The sequence below is a fragment of the Pelobates fuscus genome, chromosome 6, assembly GCF_036172605.1.
Source record: "Pelobates fuscus isolate aPelFus1 chromosome 6, aPelFus1.pri, whole genome shotgun sequence".
NCBI classification, from domain to species: domain Eukaryota; kingdom Metazoa; phylum Chordata; class Amphibia; order Anura; family Pelobatidae; genus Pelobates; species Pelobates fuscus.
In genome coordinates, this window is record NC_086322.1 from 44,439,382 (window position 1) to 44,457,578 (window position 18,197).

The 18,197-nt window shown below is 43.9% G+C and overlaps 1 protein-coding gene across 1 annotated transcript in view; it reads left to right on the forward strand.

Moving 5' to 3' along the window:
• Positions 1 to 18,197, forward strand: part of LOC134614159 (charged multivesicular body protein 3) — a 56,366-nt gene that overhangs the window by 19,324 nt on the left and 18,845 nt on the right. The window lies entirely within an intron of this gene.

Sequence of the window (18,197 nt, forward strand, 5' to 3'; positions counted from 1 at the left end):
ATTTGCCTTATTCTAGTGCTGTGTGGGTCTCTTTGCAGTTGCCTATGCTCCGCCTCCTTGGCTGAAATCATCAGTTTTGATGATCTCAGCCAATCCAGAGCTTTCCCATAGGAAAGCACTTGGAGGCTTTTGCGCATGTGCGATAAAACACTGCATCGCGCCAATCCGCATCCCCTCAATATCTGAATCCTCAAAAATGAAACTTTTTTTTAAATCTCATGTAGGCTATGTGAGTCACAATCAGGGGAGGTGTATCTAGAATTACATAAAGCAAACGTAATTGTAACTCCTAAATGGCAGAGAACTATGCAGGGGCATGATCTATACACCAGAACTGCCTCATTAAGCTAAAGCTGTTCTACTGCTTATAGAGTCCATGTAAGGATTCACACATTGTTTATTTACTTCAAGTACTCCGTATATGGATAACTATTTCTTACAAACAATTTACCGTGCGGCACTGGAAATAAGGCAGGTTTTCGAGATCACAGTAAAATCTGGGTTAGGTAGTAGGATAAATTGCATTCTGGGTTACTATCCAACCATTATTTTTGTGTTATTAGCTTTTTTTTATTTTTTTTTTATTAAATCCGTTTCAGGGATTGTTTGTTTATACCAATACCCAACCCAACCCAATATAACCCAACATTTAATCATTGACCAAACTTTAACTGGTTATGAATACTGAAACTCAAAAAAATGTAAATGTTGCCTTTAATACATACAGTGGTGTCTTAAAAGTTTTCTCACCCTGGCAGCAGTCCCGGACTGTCATACCAAGACATTTTACGGTGGCCCGCAGCACTCTGGGCCAGGTAGAGAGCCCTAATACCTAAAGTAATATTATTGGTAATTTTCCCATCGGACTGTGAGAGTTCGAGGGAATTATGGAGGGAGGAGCTTGGGGCCGGTGCGGCCGCATTGAGGATAGGGCGGCCGGAGGGAGCACTGCAGGGAGAGCGCTTTCTGGCACTCAAGCTCCGCCTCCAATCGCAAGCCCTGCCCCAATCTCAAGCTGCTGACCTCAAGGCATGAAATTGAGTTCTCATCTCCCAGGGCTTCTACAGCAGCAGCCAACAGTGCCAGGTAAGCTTCAAATACACTGCAGTTAGTGAGTGAGAGTGATATTGTGTGTGCCTGCTGTTGTGAGCATGTATGTGTCACTGAGCATGTCTGCAGTGAGCATGTATGTGAGTTTCACTGAGCATGTCTGCAGTGAGCATGTATGTGTTTCACTGAGCATGTCTGTAGTGAGTGAGCATCTTTGTGTATAGCAGTGAGTTTATCTGTAGTAAGCTTGTGTGTCAGAGAGTTTGTACTAAGTTTGTGTTTATCTGTAAGCTTGTCTGTGTTTGTCAATGAGCGTGTGTGTGTCAGTAAGATTGCCTGTGTACCAGTGAGCTTGTGTCAGTGAGATTGTCTGTACCGGCATGTAAGTATGCTTATTTATTTATTTTCCACTGAACAGACTAATATTAATAATTAAAAAAAGGAACATACCAAGTGTGTGTATGTGTGTGTATGTATGTATGTATGTATGTGTGTATATATATATATATATATATATATATATATATATATATATTCTCCTATAGTGATAAGTTAAATATCCCTTTATAACATTTAAAATATAGCTTTGTCTTGCTACCTCCGATTGAGTCATTCTAATTCATAAACATAGATTTTATATATCAACGTACATACTTGCTCGGGTTTAGTTTACCCGTTTCCTAGCAACCACATCATAGTAATGGCCACGCCCATACGTCACGTGTCACGCGTCACATGACGCTCCACTTGCACTTCCGGGTTCGGACTAATGGAAACCGGTGTGCACTGTTTGTTTGGTGAGTAACTCCTCCTATGTTGCCTATATATTTGTGTTTTATATGTTTGTATTCTGATCTTGAGGAAGACCTGAAGAGGTCGAAACGTCGATCAGATGTATGTTACCTGTTATTAAATAATATCAAGGTTTTTCTACAAAGACCTGAGTGCATCTCTTTCCTTCTTGCTTTACATACCCAGCGTGGGATTGCACCAAGGCAGTTTTTTACTTATTCATTGAAAGGGTGAGTGCCACTACACGTGTGTATGTGTGTATGTGTGTATGTGTGTATGTGTGTATGTGTGTATGTGTGTATGTGTGTATGTGTGTATGTGTGTATGTGTGTATGTGTGTATGTGTGTATACACACACAAAAGTCTCACTGTCACTCTCTCTCTCTCTCTCATCTCCTCCATCATCCTAATTTCCGAAATGCATTCGGAACGAAACGAATTGCACATGTCTAGTTGCAACAGAAAAAGGTGAAGGTTCTGGAATGGCCGTCACAATCTCCTGATCAGTGAGCCACTCTGGGGAAATCTCAAACATGCGGCTCATGCAAAACGACCAAAGTCTTTGCATGACCTGCTATACCACCTGTAAGAATTAGGGGCCTCATAGACAACTACAGGGCCGGACTGGGCAAAAAATTCGGCCCGGGCATTTTTTTATTACAGTGGCCCACTAAGAAGGGGGCAGGGCAGAGAGGGTGTGTTTTGTCATCATTAATGATAAACACGCCCCCTCTCAAAGTGAAGAGTATACTGGTGCCCCTAAGGGAACCAGTGGGTGTGTGTAGGGAACACAACAGGGGGTAACCCTCATAAATGTGTGATAAACTATAGAGCGAATGATCCCTGGAGGGAAAGAACAACTGCCAGGGGTCACGGAAAAGGTCCCTATGGGATCTGTGTTATGATTTACAATTCTTTAGTGTGATTAAAAATTTACTTTTATTAGAATTCTGATCCTAAAAACTTATAGGGAGACAATAACGTGTCATCTATTGTGTGTGATAGAAACAATGACATCTAGCAATTGTTAGTAGATGAACTAAAGCTACAAATGGATAGGTGCCTAAGTCAAACGCTGTGGGCATTTAGACTGTGAAAAAATAATAGGGGCTAACCTATCCAAATCAATCGTGGCTTCTTCTAGGGAAACCTGGGTAAACAATTGCTCATTCACTGACAGAAATTATATTAAAGGAAAGGGCTATTGAATATGTACAATATATACAGCAAAAGTGGGCTCAGAGGTAGCTATGATAACCTGATCTGGGGACCATAAAAAGTGTACACTGTAGTCCAATTGTGGATATAATTGTGGATTGTGTGTGAGGGTGCTGTGTGTGATGGGGGCTGTGTGTGATGGGTGTGAGGGTGCTGTGTCAGGTTGCTGTGTGTGAAAGTGCTGTGTGTGATGGGTGTGACAGTGCTGTGTGTGATGGGTGTGAGGGTGCTGTGTGTGATGGGTGTGAGGGTGCTGTGTGTGATGGGTGTGAGGGTGCTGTGTGTGATGGGTGTGAGGGTGCTGTGTGATGGGTGTGAGGGTGCTGTGTGTCATGGGTGTGAGGGTGCTGGGTGTGAGAGTGCTGTGTGTGATGGGTGTGAGGGTGCTGTGGATGAATGTTTGTGTGTTGGGGGGGTATAAATAAACAAATTAAAAAAACTAAGCAGGCATTAAATCCCCCCCCCCCCCTCCCTTCTTACCTTGAACCTGGAAGGGGGGGGACCGGCACACTGGTGAGTGGGAGGGGGGGGACCGGCACTCTGCCATCCATCCCTGGCGGTCCAGTGGGTGAGTGAACTCTAGCCTGGGGGCTAGAGTTCACTCTCGCGAGATCCGGTCGTTGCCATGGCAACGCGCCGGATCTCGCGAGAGGAATCCGGCGGAGCTGCAAGATAGAGCTCCGCCGGGTCCTCTCCCTCCCCAGCCGCATGTCTCTTCAAGTGGGCCGGTGAGGGAGATCTTTGATCTCCCCACCGGCCCTCCATGGAATACAGCGGGGCCGGCGCTCGGATAGTGCCGGCCCTGCATAGACCGGCAGGGGAGATCCTGGGACTTCCTCGGCCCACTGCCACCGCGGCCCACCGGGCATTTGCCCGGTGTGCCCGATAGCCAGTCCGGGCCTGGACAACTATTACAAATGACTGCACGCTGTCATTGATGCTAAAGGGGGCAATACACAGTATTAAGTACTAAGGGTACCGGGGTCATTTCATTATTTTCATTATTTTCTTTGTTGACATGTTATGTTTTATGATTGTGCCATTCTTTAATAACCTACAGTTGAATATGAATTCCATAAGTGTGAAATGTTTAGCCTGTTCACTCATGTTTTCTTGTTACATATATTACCAATTCTCCATGGGTATGCAAACTTTTGAGCACAACTGTAAATTGAGTAATCATGTATTATGGAGAAAAAAAGTCAAAGGTATGGTTTTAAAATGATTTACACAACATAGGCCCTTACTACTTTTAGGGAAAGATTTGTATTCTCTACAAATTGTGAAATTCACAAAATTGTCGTTTGCTCTCCCATTGAGTATTGATGATTTAATAGCCAATAGAAAAAAGACTGGGTCAATTATGGAAATCATTGTGTAGCGGTGCATTATGGGAAATATACTTAACACAAATTTACAGAGCAAAGCTACCAATTACTGAACTTAGCCATCTTGCAAAATTGATATGAAAACCAAATATAGTTAATGGTTTTGTTTGGGTTTTTTTAAATTTACTTTCTCACCCCCTCGGGGTGGTGTTGTTTGTTTTTTGTTTGGTTTTTGTGTGTGTTTTCCTCATTTTCGGTACATTTACCAGAGGCCTGGCTACAAGTGGTGGGGCAAGAAGGATGGAGAAGCGCAGCCACCTCCTGTCCAGTAGCCAGGGAGAATGGAGAAAATCTGACAAGGTGTGAGTCTTCCTTTAGGAGTGTGCAGAAGAACAGGAGCATGTCTGCAGATAGTGGGTTGAGTTAGTGTGCCACAGTTGGAGGTGCATCTTCCTTTAGGTGTATGTTTGGAACAGGGCTGCAGCATCTGGGACAGAGGTGAGGGTAGCGATATACAAGGGGATAGCCAGAGAGGGACAGAAGAAGATTGAGATAGATAAGAGCTGATAATGCACATCATCTGACAGTTGCTGGAGGCCAAGAGAATTCAGGTTTCTCCTACGCTGAGGAGGGTTAGGCTGAGATTGCTGGGGTGGGGGCTCTCAAGAACAAAAGCTAAAAGGTGGTGATCTGAGACAAGGAATGGAGTGTTAGATTAAAAAGCATACATGCATCCAGTGGTGTATCCTGGTCCAGGACAAAACTTGCCTCCCCTTTAGCAATGAGAGAAGTGAAAAATGGAAGGGAGAAATTATTAGAAGAATATGGAGTTTGTGTAATAGATAAGGAGATTGGATGGGAAGGTTAACACCATAGGAGAGAGAGAGAGTGGAGGGGTGAAGGGATAAAAGGCATACAGTGTGTGATCTAAATAGATGATGAGAGGTTGTAATTATATAATATATTTATATAGTGGTCTATAGTCTCTGATGAAGTGGGGTAGGATCCCTATGAAACGGGTAAGACATTGACAGGCTTTCTGATTTTTTGGAAAGCCCACACTGAGTTAGCCTGTGCTGTTGCCGACCCCGAACTTGTACTGAAGATCAGTTCACAAGATCGGAGGGAGCACCTCGGTGTGAGGTCTGAGGTGGAACATACTGTGAAACGCACGCCGTCCTCACCGGCGATCAGGACACAGGACGGATTACAGTTCCCATATACCACATCCATCCACAGGGTCTGGGCCACAGGTTACTCTATCAATCACACATCTAGTGTTTTGGCTGTCTGTTACATTTTTTACTCACATTATTTTTGTGAATCTCTATATTTTTCATTTTGGAATAAAGCACTTATACTTGTAGAGCGGATATTATATATATATATATTTTTTATTTCAAGCGCATTTTTGATATCATTTAGCAAACAGTTCCTTGTACTGACTTGCTTCCCTTTTTACTTTGTGGGAAGTCATTGTATCTATCTAAGTACATCAGTTGCCATTTCTGTTACTATACTGTGTTTTCTTCACAAGCAGAGGGAGTGTCACTCATGCTATAATCTCTCTCTCTCTCTCTCTATCTCACTCTATCTATCTATCTATATATATATAAATTGGTATTACTATTAAATATATAATTATATATGTATGTGTGTGTATGTGTATATATATATATATATCATAGGCGTGCGCACGGGGTGTGCCGGGTGTGCCTGGGCACACCCTAATCCCCATGGCACGCCTATGTATTAAGTCCTGCAGGAACAGCGTTCCTGCACTTTTATTTGAGCAGGAACGCTGTTCCTGCAGGCACTCAGCTCCCCCTATGTTCCCCTGTCATGGGGGGGAGGAGGGGGGGCCAAGAGGTGAAGGACCCCCACCCCCCGGTCAAGCGCCGGTCTCCACTCAGCCGCGGTGAGAGAGCTGTGTGCTCTCTGCTTCCTCTCGCCGCGCGCTGTCTGCTGATGCCGGAGCCGGAATATGACGTCATATTCCGGCTCCCAGCTACAGCAGACAGCCCGCGCGGTGAGAGGAAGCAGAGAGCACACAGCTCTCTCACCGCGGCTGAGTGGAGACCGGCGCTTGACCGACCCACTGGACCCCAGGGACAAGTCCACCAGCACTCCAGGTAGGGAGGCTGGGTGGACATTTTTTAATTAAAAAATAATACTCTGTATGTATGTGTCTGTGAATGTATGTATGTGTGAGTGTGTCTGTGAGTGAGTGTGTCTGTGTATGTGTGTGTGTGTCTGTGAGTGATTGTGTCTGTGTGTGTGTGTGTGTGTGTGTGTGTGTGTGTGTGAGTGAGTGTGTCTATGTGTGTGTGTGTCTGTGAGTGATTGTGTCTGTGAATGTATGTGTGTGTGTGTGAGTGAGTGTGTCTGTGAGTGAGTGTGTCTGTGAATGTATGTGTGTGTGTGTCTGTGAGTGATTGTGTGTGTGTGTCTGTGAATGTATGTATGTGTGTGTGTGTGTGTCTGTGAGTGAGTGTGTCTGTGAATGTGTGTATGTGTGTCTGTAAGTGTGTCTGTGAATGTAGGTGTGTATGTCTGAGAGTGTGTGTGTGTCTGAATGTGTGTGTCTGTCTGTGAGTGTGTGTGTGTGTGTGTGTGTATGGGTGTGTGTCTGTAGGTGTGTGGGTGTCTGTGAATGTATGTGTGTGCACGCGTATATATGTGTGTGTCTGTGTGTCAGTGTGTGTGTGCACGCATATATATATATATATATATATATATATATATATATATACACACACACACACGTGTATATTATTTTTTTTGGGAGGTGAGAAAAGAGTTCCCACACTTTATTCCCCAGGACTTCACTGGAGATCTCCGGATCTCCCCTGTCGGCTCACGCAGAGTCGGCACTATCAGAGTGCCGGCTCCGCTCTAAGCCTCCATGGGCTGGCGGGGAGATCAAAGATCTACCTCACCAGCTGACAGCAACATGGAGGGAGGCAGTAGAGGACCCGGGGAGCTCTAGACAGCAGCTCCGCCAGGTTCCTCTCACGAGATCTGAGCATTGCCACGGCAACACTCAGATCTCGCGAGAGTTAACTCTAGCCCCGCATGCTAGAGTTCACTCTCCACTGGACCACCAGGGATGGCACATGGCAGCAAGGATCCCCCCTCCCTATATAAGGTAGGGAGGGGGGATATTTACTAATCTGCCCCCACCTCCACAATTCCTCCAAACATACAGCCCGCATGCTCACACACACAGTACACTAACCGCACCCTCACAAACACACACAGCACCTTTACAAACACACAACACCCTCACACACAGCACACTAACAGCACCCTCACAAACACACACAAACAGCACCCTAACAAATACACGACACCCACACACATCACACAAACGGCACCATCACACGCACACATCACACAAACAGCACCCTCACACACACAGCACCCTCACACAGCACAGTAACAGGACCCTAACAAACACACACACACACAAACACCCTCACCCACATAGCACACTACCAGCACCCTCACACCACCCTCACACAGCACACGAGCAGCACACACATACACAGCAGTGTATGTGTGTGTGTATGTATGTGTATATATATATATATATATATATATATATATATTACATATATACACATGCGCCGTGTGTTTGTGCTTTAGGGTGCACACCCTAATGCAATAGGCTGCGCACGCCTATGATATATATATATATATATATATGTTGTAAGACCATTTGGCCTGAATTTTTGGGAGTTATGATCCCTATTTAAACTCCTTCCCCCCTACTTACCTTTGTTGTGCAAGCTGTTTGTCTTCTCCATAGCAAACAGCACTTCCGGTCCGATGTTACCGCAAAAAAATCCAGTCTCCAGCAAGCAGTCCGTCGCCAGCAGCTCTCCTGCCTCCGACCTCCGTGCCTGCTAACCGGTTCCTATCCGACATCTCTACCCGCTACCCGGTTTCCGGGCACGTCCATGTAAGCATAGCGTGGGAAATAGCGCTAGGCTATTTCCCACATTCGGGCCTAAAAACGCGGGGATTGGCTCCCTTCATCATACTTACCCGTTCGTGCACTCTCTCCGTTTGTGTACTTCTGCGTTTGTGCGGCAAACAGCCGACTGCAGAGTACACACTCCTTCGTTTGTATTTTCGTATAATCCAACTGCCGATCGCACTAAACAAACTTACGTTTGTCTATTTCATTCGTATGTTCGTTCAGCCAACCACAATATACTTGGCTTTCGTTTAGTCTTTCGTATGCTCCATGTACCCGACCGCAGGAGTTCTTTTCTGTTATCAGTCCTCCCGTTCGTTCGTTTAGCTGAACGCAGGAGGCTTCAGCGTTTAAACTCACTATCTGCTATAAATGTACCTAGTTATGCCATTCACTTAAACGAAAGCACTCACCCTTTTCCTATTATCTTATCATTTATGAAGTTATGTGTTTTATTATATGGCTCTTAAGTCACCACTGGTTAAATTATAAATTCTGTGTTTCACTAATTCCCATCTATGGGCACGTAATTATGGGACACCATTTTTTTTTTTCACAGGGTAATCTTCTCAAAGGCAATGTTTGGCCACAATCACTTTATAAGTTACGGTAAAAATACACCTCCAGGCACCGTTATTTAACCCCGCTGGAACTTAGTCTATTAATGTACAGTCTCTTCCCTTTCCCTAAGGAATTAGTCTTCTACGTAACTAGGGTCGCTCCGCTCATAGGTTAAGCTCTTACGTTCCTTTTTTTACCAGGCTCATTACAGACCATTAGCACAATTTTGAATACTTAGAATGCATATGTTTTTAGATTCTACTGCTTTCCTCCAAATAGTCTCCAAGAAGTGGTATCCCAGTATCCTGTATTACTGTTTCAGGTAAGAAGGTTTACCAGTTTACGTTTTGCCCCTTGAGGCCTCATTCAGCCTCCACGGCCTCATTCAGCCTCCCCACCTCCCAAAGTGGGTTCTAAACTTCAAACAGGCCAGGTCTAAAATTCCTCACTACGATTTAAACATCAGTCACACAAACCTACACCACCTTGCTACTACTTATTTAACAGTACATTTCTCGCCTATTGTTTCTACATTTCTTTACTTAGACCTGCGTCATTACCGCAGGTTCGCCAAGTTATACGGCATCAACCACCAACAGACTATCTGGTTCCCTGCATTTCAGTTTCACTACGATTACCTTTCTCCTTAAGGCCTCACTGTACCTTCGTATCATTTAAATGCCACAATCGTGGGAACCCAGGGGGCTTGTTTCTACTTACGGACCAACGTTCAGGTCCCTCATCGTACACGGGTTCTTACGTTACAGTTCCATCTTCACACTATACCCATACGTTTGACATTTTCACACTTGGCATACCAGTGGCACGCCTCAGGCCCACTAGCATCTATATTACCCTTACGATATCTTCACCGGACCCGTTCCCTGCAGAAGCAAGATTATATTGAAGTCTTCCTGCGCATTGCCCAAAGAAATAGGACAAATACTCAAGGTTAGTATCTACATACGTTCAATTACACCATTCTAAGAGACAAGCCCCATCAGGCTAGAGAACTGGCATTGAGGGTTAGGTGCTGGCCTTAGCTATCCTAAGTAAATACTACAGTCCCTCGAGGTCAGGGCCGGCGCTACCATAAGGCGGCACAGGCGGCCGCCTTAAGGCACTCCGGCCCAGGGGTGCAAATGTCCGGGTGACTGGCAGGAGAGAAGCACACAGCACTCCTCTCCTGCCGGTCACTTCTTGTAGCGTGACCGAGCGGCGGCAGCAGCATCCCCACAGACCAGCCTTCCTTCCTGCATCATGCCGCGGACTGTGTGGAGGGGGCGGGGATATGAACACGTCATATCCCTGCTCCCCGCGTAGCACACAGCGCGGCTGGCTCCTTGCAGGAACTGGAAATACCGCCCCCTCTGTATCTGCATGATTGGAGCTGCGTGGGAGGGGCTGGGAGAGTAGAGCCAACCCCTAACTCCCAACTACCTCAGCCAGATCTTCACACTGGATTCCAGGGAAGCCACCCACCTGCACCCAAAAGGTAGGAAACAGGAGGGTGGCTATAAAAGTATATATGATTAGCATGTGTGTGTGTATCTGTATGTCTGTCAGTGTGTGACTGTGTGTGTATCTGTATGTCTGTCAGTGTGTATGTCTGTATCTGTATGTCTCAGTGCATGTGTCTGTATTTTTGTCTCAGTGTGTGTATCTGTATGTGTGTCTTTGTGTGCATCTGTATGTCTGTCTGTGTGTATGTGTTTGTATCTGTATGTCAGTGTGTATGTCTGTCACTGTGTCTGTGTATGTCAGAGTGTGTGTGTGTGTGTGTATCTGTATGTTGTCAATCTGTGTATCTGTATATGTACCAGTTTATATGTGTGTGTTTGTATGTGTATCGCAGTGTTTGTGGCAATGTTTGTGTAAATGTGCATACATCTCAGCAGTAAAACGCCAACACTACATACAAAGACACCCCTGCATTCAAACGTTTAAACAACACACCCCTACATTCACATAAACATACTCCATACTGTATACAAAAACATGCTTACATTCAAATACATAAACACTGGCCTGAGATGTAAATATGTACATGTGACTGCATGTGTGACTGCTTGTGTCTTTATGCCTCTCTATGACTGTATGTCTGTGTCTGTATGTCTCTGTATGACTGTGTATTTATGTCTCTGTATGACAGTCTGTCTGCATTTATATGACCGTTTACCTGTAAGTGTAGATTGTTTGACTGTGTTTGTATGCATGTGTTTGTTTGATTGTGTGTCTGTATATCTTTGTCACTGTGTGCCTAAATAACGGTCTGTATGCCTGTATGATTGTGTGTTTCTATTTTTGTGTCTTTGTGCATATATGTATTTTTGCCCATTTATCTATGTTTGGATGGGAGAAAGAGACAGAAAGGGGCTGGGGGAAGAAATAGACATAGAATGTGGCTGGTGGGGAAGTAAGAAATAAACAAGAGGGGTTGTAAAGGGGGTGTAAGAAACAAAAGGGCAAGACATTAAAGAGAGGGGATATGAAGCACTAAAGAGGGTAAGAAATTCAAAAGGGGGCTACGAGACTCAAAGGTGAAGATGCATTTTTTTGTTGGAGGGGGAGGGGGGGCAGCAAAATGCATCTTCGTCTGTGTAGCCAAAAATCCTTGCACCGGCCCTGCTCGAGGTCTACACCCCACCTCATACACGGAGGTTCAGCCCCACGACCAAATCATAGTTAGCCACCCCGCTCGCCATTCTTTAGGGCTACAGCTAGGGCTTCCCAAGTCACGGCCACACGTTTTGAATCTCTTACGGTCACCGAGAGGCCAACATCTTGCCACCACGTTCTAGTGGCCACAAAATTCCCTCAGCCCAAATCATAGGTAGCGCCTCTCTCCGCCACTTCTCTGGTCACTCTTTTTCACATAGGCGCTGCATCAGCAGCTTCAAGTTCTTACACCCCAGTCTACAGCACTAAGTGACAGGGTCACAGGTAATCCTCAATTCAGTTGCGTACTTACCTCAACCTGTTCAATGTTTCAGTATCCACGCTGTATAAACTTGGAAAAAAAAGTGTGTTTTCTTTGAATCCTGTTTTGCCCTCTTTTTATTACAGGCCTACTGGTACGTTGGTTTCGGCACACCTCAACCAACTTTGCTTCTCCTTCTACATTCCATTACGTATTAGAAATTGCGAGCACATCTATATATATATATATATATATTTGTGGTCAGGGCAATATTGCCGTAAGAGTTAGATAACATATAAACAGTAGTAAATATCATAGTTAATAACACCAGTCGGTTGTGGTGTGCCGAAACCGACAATGCAGTAGGCCTGAAATAAAAGCGGGCAAAAAGAAGTGTACCATACAAAATGTATTCATTCTACAATACATCAAATCACTTGGATAAGTCACGAAATACCTGATGAATTTCTTTAACACTTGTGTGTGTATATATATATATATATATATATATATATATATAAGGTATAAGTGGCTGACCATTATCTTGATGATATGTGCTGGAATATGATTAGAGGAGGCAGATGATGCTGCCTCTATGCGGAAAGAGTGGCCAGAGTAGCAAGTTGAATTAAGACCAAGCCTAGTTTATAGCATGCGAACATAGAGCATAAATTTGGCAGTAGTGAGTGTGGAACCGTGTAATTCTAGAAGTGGTTGTTTGTGAAAGGTGCTGAAATATTTGTCTAATACCTTAACTGGGCACCATTTGTTATAGTTAGGGTAGAACCGTAGAAGGGTATGTCGTCTGGGCGTCCCACCTGGCTGGTTTTAGAGTGGGGGAGTGAAAGGATGTAGTGATCTACAGCTTTATGGATATTTATAGTTTTAAGGTAATCTGTGGAAGTTAGATTGATAGAGATGAACACTCTTGGTCGTAGGAATCCATAAAAAGCTAGGTATATAGAAGTTTTAATTACCATATTAGTAATAGGTACAAAAGGTAACCTGTCTAATAAATCGGATAGTAATTAGAACAGTTTACCATGGATGGGTAGTCTCTTAGAGGGTGTGTCAGATTTCTGTATTCCTTTCAGTAAGGTTTTAATTTGGTAGGATAATAGGAATCCTGTTTTGTTAGGGTGTTGTATGAGCATGTGATTTTGAATGCCCGTTAGGTAGAGTTTGATTGTGTTATATGATCATTTTAACTTAAGGTGGCAAAAAGAAGTAAACCCTAATAAAGACTCCATAGCAAACATGTCATGAATTTGAAAATCGGCAATGAATTTGGTGAAAAGGTGAAAAGTCCTATTGTAGGATTTCCTAGTGTTAACCAAGAGTGCTAGGTGGGTAATATTCTGTGCGTATGATAAAAAAACATTTAATCTGTTAACATGTCTTAGAATGGAGGGCCAGAAGTAACCAAACAGGAAGCAGTGGACAGAGTCTTGTGGAATGCCTGCAAGCGGAAACGAGACAGGTGATCAGTCGATACATTAGTGACCCCCAGGATATTAATACAAGTGAGGAGAACTGGTAATTGGCTGCCACCCAAGCGAGTCTCCTCAAACAACTCATAACTATCAAAGATAATGACTGGCCTTTGTTTACAATGAGGCAGGTAGCTAGGTTGTCTGAGAAGTATCTGATCGAGTGATCAGCCCAGCCAGGACCCAGGTAATTGCTGCCGCCACCACGGGGTATAGCTTGAATAAGGCCGAAGTTTTAGAAAAACTTCAAAGGGACTTAACTCTTCAGGCCAAGGACCCTAGATCAAGTTATTGCCACAGATAGCTGCAAAACCCGTATTGGCCGCAGCATCCCTCCAGAGTTTCCCGTTCCAATATGTGAGAAAAGAGCACCACATCGGCCATCGCCTGTGGGTCTAATGTGATGCTGTTGTCGTCTGAGGTAAGGTTAGGGAACAAACAGAGTAGTCGGGAAATGAAGGATGTACCTTGTTGGATGTTCCTCATGGCAAAATTTCAGTGAACCAAGCAGGGACTGTAGTTCTTTATGGTTGCAAGAACCTAATTTCAAGTATAGGTCAATGCTTGACAGGGTGTGCTCAATCTTATCATGAGGAAGACAGGACTGCATATCCGAGTCTGGTTGAATCCCCATAAAATGTTTTGGGGAGACCGATATACCCAGGGATTCAAAAAGACCAATTGCTGCTGTGAGACTTTGAGGTGGGTGAGAGTTGTCTTAAATCGTGAGGAAATCATCTAAATAGTGTATAACAGTCGGGCATCTGCACACATTAAGTAGCAACCAGCATAGGGTTTCTGCAAAAATATTGAATATCTCGGGGCTACTCTTGGAACCGAACGTGAGCCGGGAGAAAAAATAATATAAACGCCACCACTTAAGGCCGTGCAGATGGCAAAGTGAGGAGTGAATAGGAAGTAGTTTGAACACATTGACAATGTCAGTTTTACTGAGTTATGCCCCTGCCCCAGCAGCAAGAATGGCCCAGATGGCATTGACAATGGTGGAGTATTGTAAGGAGAACTCTTCTGAGGGTATGAGGGAGTTAAGACTAGGAAACGTGGAGGAATGTGGTGCTGATAGGTCAATGATCAATCTGCGTTTATGCGAAGATTTACTAGTGTCCTACATGAAGTAAAAGGAGGGGACCTACAAGGGCCGAGAACAAATCCCTGTTCCAACTCAATCTTTATCAATTTATCCACCAATTCTGGATCTGCTAGTGCTGTATGCAAATTATTGCATTCAAGTGTACCAGATGGCAAGTGTGAAACCCCTGTGATAACCCATCAATGAGAAAGTGCACCAAGTGTTGTGAAGGGTGGTACCAAAATAGTTCAGCAATACACACAATATTAATACTTGTGAGGTAAGGTTTAGGGAAAATTTTATTTGGGCACATGGACTCGGCACGTGCTCGGAAGCAATAAGAACAAATGTGCAACAGTCTGCAAGGACTGAAACCACAAGTACCCTCATTAAAATTATTGCATATTTGGGACTTTCCCAAAAATACAATGTCACGACTCAGCTTATCCTTTTTTACCTTGGTAGAATTTGGGGGTGTGAAAGGAACCGAGTGGCCCTGAGAGACTTCTGCCGTGTTAGGGTATACGTTTGTGGAGTGTGACGTGGATGTGCAAACTGCACAAGCCGGAGTCCTGAGGCCTGCAAAGTGTCTGCAGAATAACTCAGTATCCAGTCTATACCAATCCATACATACATACATGCATATACACATCCAGTTCCTCTCGTTTCTCGGGACAGATGGAGCAATACACATCCCTATAAATACCGAAAGCCAATACAAATTCAGGTATAGACCATTTCTTATTTAACCTCAGGTTTCTCACTTTAAGCACCATTGAAATATCCCCATATGCATATGTCCTGTTCTCAATGACATCCTGAGAGGCAATAAGGAGCGAGACAAGGTTAATATCCTTGCCCTACAGGATGTGTTTCTTGAGGTTAGCCGGAAACATATGCGATGGGTTAATGACCTCAAGGACTTTCAGTGGAATCAGAGAATTACCCGGGGTTGCCATGGATGATCCAGCTGGGATAGCATCGGTGGATCTAACAGGTAAGTTAGGGGTGCTGCCTGACTCCAGCTTCTCCAATCATTAATTAGCCCAATAGATGATAACAACAAGGTCATTATGGCTCGGACATCAGGCAGCTGGACACCACTAGGCCCTTTCCCGGCGTCAGAGTTGTTGGTGTTGAAATTCAATAGTCTGAACAATTCTGCTTTCCTGGCAGTAGCCGGGAATGGAATATTCCTTCTGCAGTGATACGTAGTGATAGTCGATGATCTGAGTGAGGATGTACTAGTTACGTCTACCCCATGGGAAGGAGTATCAGACCTAGCAGGGATGCTGGGAAGCGACAGTTCCTCTGGAACATCAGAAGCCTGAGACATACTGAAATATAAAAGTGCCATTAATGTGAAACCCAACTGGTACTGGCAGACTAGCTATTGCCAAGCGGTGAAACAATTCCACTAAAACGGGGGACAGGTGAGGCCCTGCTAGTTGCCAAGTGGCTTGAGAGGCTCGAACTATGCGTTGACCCGAGGGGATTTTGAGGCCACCGAACGTTGTGGCTGGGTGTCAACCTCTCTGTGAAAATTAAAGCAGAAGATAGTATATGAGTGATAGGTGAGGCCCTTTCTATGCAACCATGCAAGGCGAATATGCGTTGGGCCGATGGGTGTATACTTCCGAGTATGAGGATGGGTGTTGGCCTCGTGGGACCACTAGCCTATGGAATAGAGGCCAGGAAAAAAATACACTACTGGACACCTAAATCCCTAATAGCCAGTAACGTCTACTAATAGGGGTCCACTGCATTTGAGCAATAAGTAAATGTCGTACCTGAGACTGTAAAGTCTGATGTAGGTTCAATAGTAGGAGTAGAGTAAGGGTAGTAGTAAGGTACAGCAACCTAAAATTAAGAAACGCAGGATAGTATCTGAGAACGTAGGAAACTGTGTGGGCCAGATTGTGGACTCAAATAACGTAAGGTAACTGTGGCAAAAGTAAGCTCGCCACTGCAAGTGAGTGGACTGTCTAACAGAGTGTGAGTCTGAGTGAGTGGGCTGTCTAACAGAGTGTGAGTCTGAGTGAGTGGACTAACAGAGTGCGAGTCTGAGTGAGTGGACTGTCTAAAAGAGTGTGAGTCTGAGTGAGTGGTCCAACACCTTTCTATCATGGCCAGCATTATGTTTTTCAGCAATATGATCTACAGTAGCTCTTCTGCGTGATCGAACAAAACAGGCTAGCCTATGCTCCCCACATGCATCAATGAGTCATTGGCTCCCATTGGTTGTCCTTCCTTGCACCACTCTTGGTAGATACTAGCCACCGTATATCAGGAACACTCAACCAGATTTGCCTTTTTTTTATTTTAAAAAGTTGAATATAACATCCATGCCTTCCTAACATTTTTATCTAGTTTTCATTTGTTGACAAAAATGTAATTCATTTCCATTATATTTTTCGCTATACTCACTTTGGTTTTATTTTGTAATGGTATAATTTTCGTCACTGAAAATATGGTTTTGACAAAAACTATGATGAAAGATTTTCGTTGCCAAAATGAACACTGCTAGGAATTCAAAGAGAATTTCAAAATCTAGGCCTAAATAGCTTGAAAAAGTCAGTCATGTTTTAATTGGCTGTTTTGGCTTTAATTTAAAATTCCCTTTGAATTCCCAGCAATTCTCAATTTAGTGAATAACTCTGATAATCTCAAAATATTTATGCAACACAGAAAAAAAAGTGTACTTCCCCATAAATAAATACCGTATTTATTCAAATCTAATATATTAATATAATACATTATAAGCCATTAAATATAATAAACACCTCAATTTCTGAAACCTGGAACCTGAAAAATGTTTTTGCTGGTGAATGTAATGCGTATTTATAAGATACAACTATACAACATTGTGCTTCAATGAAAAGGTTTATTGCCATATACCATAGTAACATTGATGTTATTTCAATTTTAGTGTTACATGTTAAGTCTATTCTTTCTTAAAGGACCACTATAGTGCCAGGAAAACAAACTCATTTTTCTGGCACTATAGGGTCTTTAGGTCCCCCCCACCCTCAGGATCCCACTCCCACCAGGTTGAAGGGGTTAATCACTTACCTTTTCTCCAGCGCCAGGGAAATCTCCTCCCTCTTACTACGTCAGCGCTGCGCACATTCAATCAGTCCATAGGAAAGCATTAATCAGCGTCTTCTCACTGTGATTTTCACAGTGAGAAGTGCGGAAGCGCCTCTAACGGCTGTAATTTAAACAGCCACTAGAGGCTGGGTTAGCTCTATTGTAAACATGGAACTGGCACCCAGACCACTTCATTGAGCTGAAGTTGTCTGGGTGCCTATAGTGGTCCTTTAAGCCCCTTTCAGGAAAGAAATTTGCCTGTGTGAATTCGCCAGAATGAAATCCGCTTGTGGGAATGCACCAATTTTCATTCGCCTGTTTTAATTCAGCAGTTTCAATGCTCCCGTTTTAATTTAATTTAAAATGTAATAGTTGGGCTCCACACAAAAAAAAGAAGGCACACTCTTCACAGATAAAGATTGCTGGAGTGTCTTAGGGGTATGGAGTGTCCATTTAATGCAGAAAAGACCCCCCACAATACTATAGACAGCCTACCCTGACAGTACAATGCAAACAGCAGCCCCAAACACAATATCACTAACACTACAAGCCAGCTATTAAACATTGAACATTGAACATCACACACAGCTCACACATTACACAACTGACAACCTCCACAAACACACAGCTCACACATTACACACACAGCTCTCACATACACACAGCTCACACATAC